The sequence below is a fragment of the Varanus komodoensis genome, unplaced genomic scaffold (genome assembly GCF_004798865.1).
Source record: "Varanus komodoensis strain SLA01 unplaced genomic scaffold, ASM479886v1 scaffold7_3, whole genome shotgun sequence".
In the NCBI taxonomy this organism is placed as follows: Eukaryota; Metazoa; Chordata; class Lepidosauria; order Squamata; family Varanidae; genus Varanus; species Varanus komodoensis.
The window spans coordinates 4,817,352-4,829,399 of record NW_025336480.1 but is presented as its reverse complement, the minus strand read 5'-3'; positions in this window follow the sequence as shown (position 1 = coordinate 4,829,399).

Sequence of the window (12,048 nt, the reverse complement as noted above, 5' to 3'; positions counted from 1 at the left end):
ATATGTTCATTCATAAATTTTGTCTAAAAACCACCCATTCAGAAACAGGAAGCCTCATCAAGTCCTCCACCCACTGTGTCTACCCATTGTGCAGGTGGACTTTTGTCTTTCCAGTGTTGTGATATTAGTCTTTAGGCTGTCAAAGGGTGAGATAATCCATATACATGGATCTTCCATTAAGTTCTGAGAGGTAGGCCAATGGTTAAGGGGTATATACATATCCATAAATATTAAAGAACTTTCCTTTACAAAATGTGTCCAGATGATTACCTCCTTCCGAAAGGAAGCTGGCATTGGTCATTTTCAAAACAGGCAAGTAAGAGAAGTGTCAGCTACATTGCATCTCCAACAATCAGCTGATTTAGAGACAGTGGTTTTGAAAAGATGCTGTGGAATGTACTATACTAAAAATAATTTCCTTCTGAATCAAAAACAACCATTTACCCCTTCTGAAATAGATGACAATGAAGCACTCCGTGGACTGGGGAAAAATTAGGTAAAAGTAAAGGTAAAGGTTTCCCTTGACATTAAGTCCAGTCATGCCTGACTCTAGGGAGCGGTGCTCATCTCCGTTTCCTAGCCAAGGGAGCCAGCGTTTGTCCGCAGACAGTCTCCATGGTCATGTGGCCGGCATGACTAAACACCGAAGTACACAGAACACTGTTACCTGCCCACCGAAGTGGCACCTATTTATCTACTTGCATTTGCATGCTTTCGAACTGCAAGGTTGGCAGGAGCTGGGACGGAGCAACGGGGACTCACCCCGTTGTACAGATTCGAACCAGCGACCTTTCGATCAACCAGCCCAGCGGTTTAAACCACTGCGCCACCTGCAGTCCCTGGGGAAAAATAGGATACTCCATTTCATTGTTTCATTCCTGCTTAAGAGCCCTAGTAGCATATTTATTTACTGATAATAGTTTTTTATAAGCATAATTTGTGGGTCGCTATAGCTGTTTAGTCTCAATCAATACTTCCAATAACAAAGAGAGCTATGAAGCAGCAGAGCCGAACCCAGATGTTTCAATTGCACACACTGTGTTGCTATATCTGGCCAAAGGTGTCCAATTGTATTTAGCAAGCAAAGCAGAGAATGGCAGAGTTATCATCAGATCCTACAAGTTGAGCTAAAGTAAATACTAGCCTGTCTCTAAGTCTGCCAAACAAACGTTTTCTTGTCAATCTTTAAATTTGGTTTTCCTCACAGAGAGAATATTGCATGCCTCTCTTACTGCTGTAATTGTAGAAGGCACCGGGTCTGTTTTAGTCTATTGAGAACCCAGTGTAGTCCTTCGGAGGGAGGACCTACCATGAAGACTCCAAAGCTAGCCAAGGGGGCAAATCTGAGTCACAAAGTATTTAGTATAAGTCAACAAATAGGCATGATGATGTATGACATTTCCCACAGACTCAAAATGTCACTCTTTAGAGCAGTCTTCACCAGCCTAAGTCCCCCCACATATTTTGCATGCCAAGCCCAGTCGGCATGGCCAATGCTTAGGGACGCTGGGTGTTGTGGCCCAAGACAACTGGAAAGCACCCTGCTGGGGAAGAGTGTCCTATGTTCATCCATGTTTCCAAGTTGCAGGAGATCATTCCAGGACATACCATGTGAAGTATCGATGTTATGGTAAGAGCAGTAATGTCATAAAATATCCATTTTCATTTCGGTTTCTTTCTCTTGCTCCTGGATGTGTAGGGCTTTTTCGGTCTTCATTCCAAACAAAGTTTTGATAACATTCATGATATTTCTTGAACATAACACTCTTCTGCATTAGTGAGGGTCGGTTTCCAGGATCTTTTATTAAACTAGATCATTTAGAAGGATTCTAAATGCCGTGAACTGGATTGCTAAGAACAAAAAGCACACAGAAGGAAAATGCACTGGTGTGTTGTCGTAGTGTGAGTTGTGTGCATGTGTTGACGGGCAATGCTTTTCTATGCTGCACCCGCCCACCCATCCTGTAGACACTCATGATAAGAAGTGGTCTCATTGCCAAATCAGACCAGGGACTGAATCTGGGGATTTTGGCATGAAAATGTACTTTTCCACTGAATGGCCAGCTTTCCCTACAGGTATGCACGGCAACAGATCTTCAATGCCAGACTGCGTTAGCCCATTGAGGTCAATGAATTTAACCTCATCATATTGGGGGGGAGGGGTAAATATGATATGGTGTTTGGTTACCATCATATTTGGTTACTTAAAATTCTGATCAATGAATTATAACTATTCCTGGAGCAGAGACATGCACTGGATTAATAAACCCTCTCTTACTCATTTGGATAGTCAAGCTCCAATCCTACTTCAGTTGCAACTGAAACTTACATTGCTGGGAGGTTTGCCCTAATTCAGTTTTGGTGCACATCAAACTTCTGCATTTCAGGATATGATTTGTGTTGGATCTAGATTTTAGGTGAATCAACCACAGAGGCGGAAGTGGACTTCCCAATCCTATAGATCTAATGGCTGTATATGTACACTTCGGTCTCTGCCTGGGATGCGTTGTTATGGACAGGTGATATCCCTCGAGCGAGAATAACCATTCTGGTGTTCTTCAGATGGTTTGGACTACAGATATAATCCTGCATCATTGACCATGCTGCTGGTGCTTTTGAGACATTTGAGCTCGAAACATCTGGAGGGCATCGAGCTACCTGTTCCTGTACTGGAGAGTAACTCCAATGTCAGCTGCTTGCCTGGTACCACAGTTCTATCACAAGCTGAATATTATATTACTGATTTGCTGAATTCCTTTCAAGAGTTTTTTGAGTTCCTGTTTTGTCTCCTTGTTAGTTAACAATTTTCTTTGCTGAAATGCTTGAGAGAAGAATCAAGTCTGCATGATGAGCATTCCCCATTTTTAAAAAATATGCTCAGCCTGCCAAAGTAAGAATTTTTGTTCTTAAACTCATTCTTTTAAAAATCTGTCCTCCCTTAAACAGAAAGGATGTCAGAACAGATTGTTTATGTACCCATATTCTCCTGTTCTAGCACAGAGTTTAAGTGGGTGCCTCTAAGGCTCTGCTGTTTCCCTAAACATGACAATGTTAATGCCTGATTTATTTATTTGATTGCTTGCTATCCTGCCTTTTTTAAAGAGTGAAAAGTGGAGGAGGAGAACTCCTCCTGCTGCTCTCAATCTTGTCCTCGCAACAACAACCCTGTGAGGTAGGCTGGGCTGAGAGTCTGTGGCTGGCCCAAAGTCACCCAGTTGGCTCCATGGCTGGGTGAGGACTCATCCCAGATCGCCTGAATCCCAGTCCTGTGCTTTAACCACTATGCCACACTGGCTTTCTGATTTACACTGTGAATGCGAGACGTTGATGGTTCTGCTTTCTGAGAATCTTCGCACCATGCAGAGGCACTTTATGAATATGCAAGATATATATTATATTATAGCCACCCTCTCTGCATCAGTCCTGTGGGGGAGGTGACATTCCCCCACCCTTTATAGTTGGTTGAGTTATGTTTCGAGGTACCGGCTTGCACAAAGCTATCCAACAGATTGATGCCCGTCATAGCAGCCTAATCTGGTGCCGACTTCAGGCTCTGTAGGCCCTTGGCCAAAGCCGCCTTATCTGCCACCCTCAGCCACACAGCGCTGCAGGACATGGTGTGCGGAACAGATGAATCCTGGATGTTCAGCCCTCACAAGCCCCAGTCATTTGCACAGTGTGGAAACTGCCAGGTGGCACCGCTGTGCTCCTTGCACTTTGGACAGCCCCACACGCTGGAAGAGCTGGCGGGAAACTGCCTGATCTGTATCACATCCCTGTTCTTCATCACAGCTTTTGCAGAATGGCCTAGCACAAAGGCCCCTGCCTACTAGAGCTCAAAGGCCTCGCTTGCCTTCGATCCGCCTGACACGGTTCCAAATGATGAGTAAAATTCTTACAACATGACTCAGAATGGGACCATTTTCACTTTGATGGGCTCTCCTGAGAGATCCCTATTCCACCAGGGAAGAAAATACTGTTATAAAGCAAAACTACAGCTTCTTTTATTTCATTAACGAGATTCTTTCCATCTTCTAAATAGAGTCAAGAGGAAGAATTTCCAATTTAGTTGCCTTATAGCCATGCCCATTATATTTCTGCACGTTCTCTCTGCTTAAGACGACACTTTCCTCACCTCTGCTTTGCTTCGGGCATTTATAAATATGCTTTATATAATGGCATTTATTTTTGCAAGTTTCTCAGCAAAGGCTGTGTATTCTCTGCAGCCCAACTCCCCTCTAACAGCTTGATTGATTTCTACTCGCTGTTATTCTTTCCTTCTTCCAATACTTTTTGTTGCACAGAATCCTCAGAAATGACAGTTCCAGGATGACAGTGCACAGGGGAATCGTACAAACCTGAAGCCTGATATGATATGTACAATGTAAGTAGTTGTTGGATAGTGATTTAGGGCTCTGTAGCACATCATTCCCTCAGCATCCTTATTGCATCCTCTCCACTAAATTCATCTCGTTCAGCTGAATTCATCATCAGCTCGCAGGCTGGATGTTCTGATAAGAGACACTAGGTACAATTTTGCATAATACACACAAACACATATAGAAGATATATGCTGGCTTTGACAGTTTGTGTTGGGGGAAAAATGGTTACATTAGGCTTCCTTCCTGTGCAATTTATCTAAAACTAAGCACCACTGAATTCACACTGAATAGCCTTGAACTGTAAGATCGTTGTTTGAAAACTGGAGCTGTTTGGAACATCACCCCTGATGGGACTCAATTGCACCTGGCTATCTTTTAGTAAGATGAAACATTTTCCCACCCACCCCTCTCTGTATGTTTTACAATCCCCGTCTTGGAGAAAGTGCTTCAGCAATCTACTTTTATAGTCACATAGCAGTTCTGAATTCAGAAATGGTGTTTCTTCTGTCGTGCTGTCTGTGAAAAACACACTAGAGGCACCACCGACTATTCTTGCAAGGACTTAACAGCAGGGGCCCTTATAGACGTCATATGAATAGCTGAGCAAAAAAGATTTGTGGATCAAACCAACAAACTTGCGGAGACCGAGGTGAGAGAGCCAGTGTAGCATAGCCATGAGAGTTCTGGCCTGAGCTGAGGAAAGCCACATTCTAGTTTCCATTTGGCCATGAAGCTCACTGGATGACTTTGGGACAGTCACTGACTCCTAACTTTATCTCACCACTTGCTGGGAGGATGAAGTAGAAATGAGGAGAGGGCTTCTGTAAGCTGTCTCGGGCTCCTTGCAAGAGGGCAAAACAGAGGACTTGAGAACCCTCCAGAGAAGCAGGCTGGTGGCAGGACTTGTGGCTGAAGAGGGAGAGGGAACTGGAGAAAAGTACCTGTGCTCTCTGCCCTCCAGCAGAAACCCCTCTTTATCAAAACAACAGCAGAATAATGCTCTGGGAGAAGATAATGCTCCAAGACAAACAGATAGCTTTTCTTCCTTTAACAGCACAATCATGCTGGGCTTTATTCTGTTTCCCTCTTTCACTGGGGGCTCTGCCTTTTTCCATTATTTTTCTTTGGTTAAATTGTATTTCATGCTAGCTCTGTTGTTAACTTAGAAAATCTCTAAATGCCCTAATTATACTTGAAGGTTTTCCCCACTGAGCATGAAAGCTTTAGAAGCAATCCTCCACCCATTTGAGCAGAAAGTATCCTGGCAGTCTCCAGAAAGTGTGTGATGTTACCCCCTTGTGCTGCGTAATGTGAATTGATGTGCGGCATTAATATGTGGATTTGCAGTCACCTTTGTGAAAGAACACAAAATATGCAGTTTGACGGCAGTAAGACTGTTAGAGGTGTCATCCAGAGATATATTGGGTTGGAGCCTCCTGTGGATGTGGGGGGGGGGATGCTTTGGTCTATGGGAATCTTTTGGTTCAATATAACTTTTCTGCTGGCAGAAATGAGGAGGAAGTGATCATCAGTCCTCCTCACCCCTTGTAGTGTTGTGTGTTCCCTTGAAATTCTTCCCCAGAAGATTTGGGGTTGCTACAGAATAGTAGGGTAACGACAGCTCTTATGGCTGTAGAAGTAAAGGGAGCTGGCGAACCTTAAAAGCAGGTGAATATGAAATGTAATGTTAGCTGCCCAGACAGCCTCATGGCTATGGGTGCAACATACAAATGAAATCAATCAATCAATCAGTATAATTACGTCCTTTTCCTGTCTACCAGCAGAAGCGTTCCATTGAACCAAAAGCTTCCCAGTAGCAGAATAATGCTCAGAGAAAACCTTCCATTTCTTTTTACTAGAACTTCTCACAGAAGCATGGCACATTTTTGTTACAACCACATTGTTATAGAAGATGGTCATGACTAGGCATTTTACCCCACTGTGTCCAGCTCTGTTGCCTGCATAAGATTCCACTGTTGGCAGGGCCAGGGCCAGAATAAAGAACAAGCCAGCCCTGAGGGAGGGGCAGCATTGGTGCCTCACTTCAGACGGCAGGTTCTGCAGTGTTGCCAAACCACACAATTTCGGTTTGGGGTTCCGGAGCCTAGCAGCGGGCCTGCTGCATTCTCCCAGGTTTTCAGGAATGTGCTGCTTTGATGCCTGGGAAAGCAGGAGGAACCTGTTTGACCCCCCCTCCCCCACAGCAGCACATCTCTCAGAGCCCAAATCCAACAGTCTTGGCAGTGTCTCTCAGTGGTTAGGCCATATGGGAAGAGAAAAGCCTCCTCTAGGGTCTTGGTTAGAAACCCATAATCCAAACTTCCTATCAGAATTTGAATGGGGGATCAGGTATGTATTGTCAAGGAAATACTTACAGAGCACCCCCCCCCCCCAAGATAAGAAATATAAAGCAACAGAACCAAACTATATCTTCAGGTGGCCTAACCTGTTGTGAGCAGGTCTCTCCCACCCTCTCTCTTCCCCAGCAGACTCAGACAAGACTTTAGAAGTGCAGTCCTTTTATTAGAACATTACAGGTTACACAACAGCATAAATCAAAATAAACTTCTTGTAGAGATGTGGGAGAGGCATCTGCCCATGTGAAGAGCTGAATCCAAACTGAATCCAAATGCCGCCTCCTTCCTTCCCTTTCAGAACAGGTACTGACTCCACCGTCAGGCTGACTTGAGGGCTGGATGGCAGAAATGCTGACCCTTGGCTCATTTTTTGGTCACCTCCTGACAGGGTTAAAGAACTGCTTCTCCACTGTTGCCCCCACACTGCCCAGCTCTGAAATGTCTTCCTCCTCCAGGGTGGGCTGGTTTTCATGCTCTGAATGAGCATCTCCTGTAGGTAGCCTTAAATCTGCCAAGTCACCTGCCCACCTCTGCCCTTCACCTCCTTCTCAGAATAAGACACACCTACCTAAGCAGGCTGTGACGTGTGTTCATGGGCACGTTTTCTACAAAACCACTGTGATGTCAGAGTTATACCTCCATGTCAGTCACTGGAGAAGGCCTCCTGCACCTTCATCTCCAGGGCTGGACCAATAATACAAAGGACCACTTGCACCTCAAAGAGCAGGAACGCCACTCCCTTAAGAGCTAGTCAAAGGCAGAGGGCTAGGTTCACATGCCACAGCAAACACCACCATGCTGTTTCCACAGTATGTGGATTTCTGCCCAAACCTACCAGTCAGATGGTCCTCTGGTTACCCAGGCAGCATGGCATCCATGCTCCCTGCTCCATCCTCCTGGCTTCCACCACCCACTCCAGCAGCCCCTCAGTGCAGTCCTTGTCCTTTCCCTATTTTCCCCTTTGACTGTAGCAGCCTCTTCCTGACTGAGCTGCTGCAGTCCTGAATCAGCCCCCACCCCTGCCCTGGGGTGTCTGCTTTTCTGTAGTGCTTACAGCTGCTCCAGCCCCCACAGAGATTTTTATTGAAGTAAAATAGTTCTGCCATGATTTTGCCATCTTCTTCTGTGCATTTTTGTGTTGCTTTCCTCTTTCCAGATGTGAACAGAGAGACAGAAAATTGGAATAAAGCAAGCAGTGCTGTGTCTGTTGCTAGGGAGCTGCAGGCAGTAGAGATTGAAGGCTAGAAGTAACCACTTCTACAGTTGCTCTTGCCAGGAGACTCTATGATGTTTCCATATCAACAATGGTAAAATGTTGATCTTGGGTCTGGCCAGCCAGCAAACCATAATGAAGTGAAGAAACCTTAGAATGGACAGCTGATTTTCTCTGTTTTGTGGTTTCACAAATCTAATCCTACCATGCAGGAACTCTGGAACTGGATTCTGATGACACAACAGACACACAATTTCACCATGACCTCCATGTTGTAAGAACTGATCCACTTTCTATAATACCTGACTCAGTAATCCAGTACTACTCATGTGTACCTTGTGCATATAGTACTCCTTGCTCAGTTAGAAAGAGAAGGGCTCCATGGTTAATGGAAGGCCAAATGGGCTACTTCAGGAGAAGTCTTAATGGAAGATGGCCCCATTCCACAGCACCCAAGGTCTCCTGCTCTTAGGTGGTCATATGTGTGTCATCAAAAAAGACAGAAGTGGGCAGTGATTTGAATCAGATTTGCATATGCTTATTCAGATGTTTGGAATTTGGAATTATTGGAATTCCAAATTCCAAATTTGGAAATAATTCTTATACTTTAGATAGGAATACAGCACATTTTGTGGAAGAATGTGACCAAGAGTCATGTGTACCTGACAGTTCAGTTCCGAGTGAGCAAGCCACCAGCGAGCGTGTGGGGGAGGCAGGCGGCGGCAGCTTGCTCACTCGGAGATGGTTTTGAACTCGCTGGGAGATCTCCCAACGAGTCCAAAAACATCTATGAACGAGCAAGCCACCACCTCCCGCCAACACGGCAAGGGGAAAGCACACGTGCAGGTGGCGGGCAGCGGCACGGGCCGGATGAATGGGCATGGCGGGCCGGATCCATCCCGCAGGCCGTAGTTTGAGGACCCATGATGTAGGATGTTACAAATATCTGAAGCCAGCCACCACTAGGGTTACTAAGTTGCTTCCTGGAGAATGAGCTACAGGCTGCCTACTTGCCCCTGCTGTGTGAAGTTTTGTGCTTACAAAACACAAGCACAAAACTTGCAGCTGGAAGGATAGGTGGAACTGTGGGAGCCCCCTCCACTTCTTGAATGGCATTTTTCAAGGTAAAGGACTTGATCATTGGGTGCAACTGGCAACACTATTCAGGTGGTCTAGATTATCCGTCCAGACAAGGGCTCAAGTCAACTGCATTAATGGGAACAGTATGCAAAGCTGTGATAAATACTCCTGCCCTGGGACTGAACTACTTGCTACAAATGGTAATAGGAAAAACAATTAGCATCTTAGAGAGGATTGGATTATTTTACTAAATCAGAGTTTGAAATGGAAAAACAATGGTCCTTCCACTCTTTAACTAGAGTGTCATTTCATTAAAAGCCCCAAGCCTTGTAAGTAGCTGTGAATAATAAGTACCAGGCGCTAAATTATATATCATTTCTCCCTGCTAGGCAGGGACTTCTAACAAATGTATTTCACATATACCCCAGTATGTCCCTTTCTTTATGATAGTATCCCAATTAATCTTACATCAAACCCTTTCATATCATTTATATTAGCAGCAGGTACTTTATGCGAAGTGTCAATTTGAATTAAATATTTGATACCATAATTGCTAGTGAGGAGCCTTTGAGTAAAGACACTGCTAAGTTTTAGCATTCTGCATGGCAGAAGGTCTACGGATTGTGTGTGTGTACAAAGGGCAGGTGAGCAGGATGGGTTTGAAGAGGCAGCAGTATCTGCCATGACAAGCTACGTATGTCTGCTGAAATTCCTTCCTCTGCACAATGGGTAATGGTACAAGGAAATGTCCTTATTTCACCTGGCCACGTGACCCTGTTGGAGAAATGTGCCGGAGAAATAGGGAGCAAGGCATCAAATGCTGTATGGTGTACACGGAAGGATGGCCACTTATGCATTCCCGCAAAACAGGAAATGTACCAGCAAAAATGAAGCCAAAAAAGATGCACAGTTGCATAAAATGTATAAGTACTAACGTATTTAAAGAGATCCGAATTTGGAAATAGCTACCCCAATTTATATAGAAGTGAAATCCAGTAGTACATATTCTTGTACCTGACATGAACAGCTGTGGTGATGAGGAATGAAATTAGTCATCATCAGCCTCTAGCCACAGTGAGGAAGGCTGTGGCCATAGGACGTGTGTGCCTGCGTGATCTGCTGTCCAGCAGCAGCTGATGGGCAACTTCAGTGAAATTAGTCTCCTTGCTTGGGGTTCTTAATCTTTAAACTAGACTTGGACTTCAATCAGAGGACACTTTCAGAGAGAGGGGTGTGCCCTGACCACCCTTCAAATGGAAGATTGTCCCCTATTTGGCCAGCCTAACTTATGGGCTGGGTAAGTTACATATGGTATACCCAGCTCTCTGGCATGGCTCTTAAAATAGGCCTGCAATGGGACTTTCTAGGCCTGTCTTCACCAACTTGGTGTTCTCCAGATGTTTTGTACTATTGGTTATCGTGGCTAGGGCTACTGGCGTTGTAATCCAAAACATCTGGAGAGCATAAGGCTGGCCTACAGGAATTGGTATAAGCTGAGACCTGTGACATGCATCAGGCCCTTACTAGCCACTGTAAAGGGACCTGAGTCTTGGCTTGCACATGGGATCAGTCTGTGCAGGAAGCACAAACATATCTGCACAGACATGGGTTTGTAAGCAGAACAAAGCTGAACAGAAAAGTCCTACCTCTGCATATAAATCAGATGCTTTATTCACATATCAGGTGCAACAAAGGAGATGCTTCATAATACAGTAGCATACCCTTTACTAAAAGATTCAAGATGAACTTGTCAGAGGAAAAGCAAACAGACAAAAAAATCCTGAAAACCTCCATTTTAGTCAATTTCCCTTACGTCTATAGGTATTGAAGTCAAACAACACAGTTTAGATGAGGTATGACAAGAAAACACCAAAAAGCAATTTAAAATAAAGACGAGTATCCTATTTAGGAAAGTGATGACCCTTGAGTTGGATGAGATGTGACACTGAGAGCAGGCATGGACCTGGTAACAGCACTTGCAAAAGCAGAACACGGAGCGGGTAAAAAATTACTGCTCTTCATCAGCGATTTGATTGCTGGAGATCAAATACTGATGGATATAGCATATCGAGCTTTTCTGTTTTCTCCAACAAAAGCAGACCATCCTCTGACTGTGGGGTGAGGCAAGGAAGGAAGAAGCACTGAAATGACAGCATACAGTTCTGTTTATCCACTGGAGATGTAAAAATAATCCCACTATTGATTTATCCCCAGGATTCTTCACCTGCTGCAGCCATTCATCTAAGAAGCATCATAATTCAAGGCTAAATGCTCTGGGTTTGCTGATGGGGAAGGGTTGGAAGATGGCGCAGAGGCGCTTCATGCTTCTTCAGGAACCTGATTTACAGGTGGCCATCTCATCGTACTCAAGAGGAAGATGGGAGCTCACCTCACATGACACACAGTTTCAGGCCATCTGCTTTTGTATAATCAACACCAAGGTGGTGAACCTCCAGCTAATGGTGTCTCCTCATCAGCATACTGCCACTCCTGTTTCCATGAAGGAATTATGATTTTAAAAAGTTAATTAAAAAGCCAAATGTATTGTTGTGTATGTGTATGCATGAAGGGATGTGTGCTACATATGAGAATGTTTCTTCCTTTGTGTGTCTAAATTTGTTTGGGGTGTAGTTTCAAAGACACCCGTATTTCACAGGGGGGTGCCTACCTCTGGCATATAGCTCTGGAAGTATCCCCATGGAGCCAAAAAGCTTCCCCCATCCTGGGCTACACTGACTGCCAGCCTCTCTCCAGGGTTTCAGAGTCTTTCCAAGCCCCAGCTAGAGATTTATTGGTTTTCTGGATTTGCAAGTTTTTGTTTCCCATTCTATAACACTTGAAATTCCTCTCCTAAGGTGCAGTTCAAAAGCTTTAAGGTAGAATATGCTGGTAATTTGGAGACTGCTGCTTTGCCTTTGGCTCCACCCATAGCTGGAAAGCAAACCTCAAGAGTGCCTTTGAAACTGGGCTTCAACCTCAGACTGAAAAAGGCTGACACTCCTGACACAAGGACTGA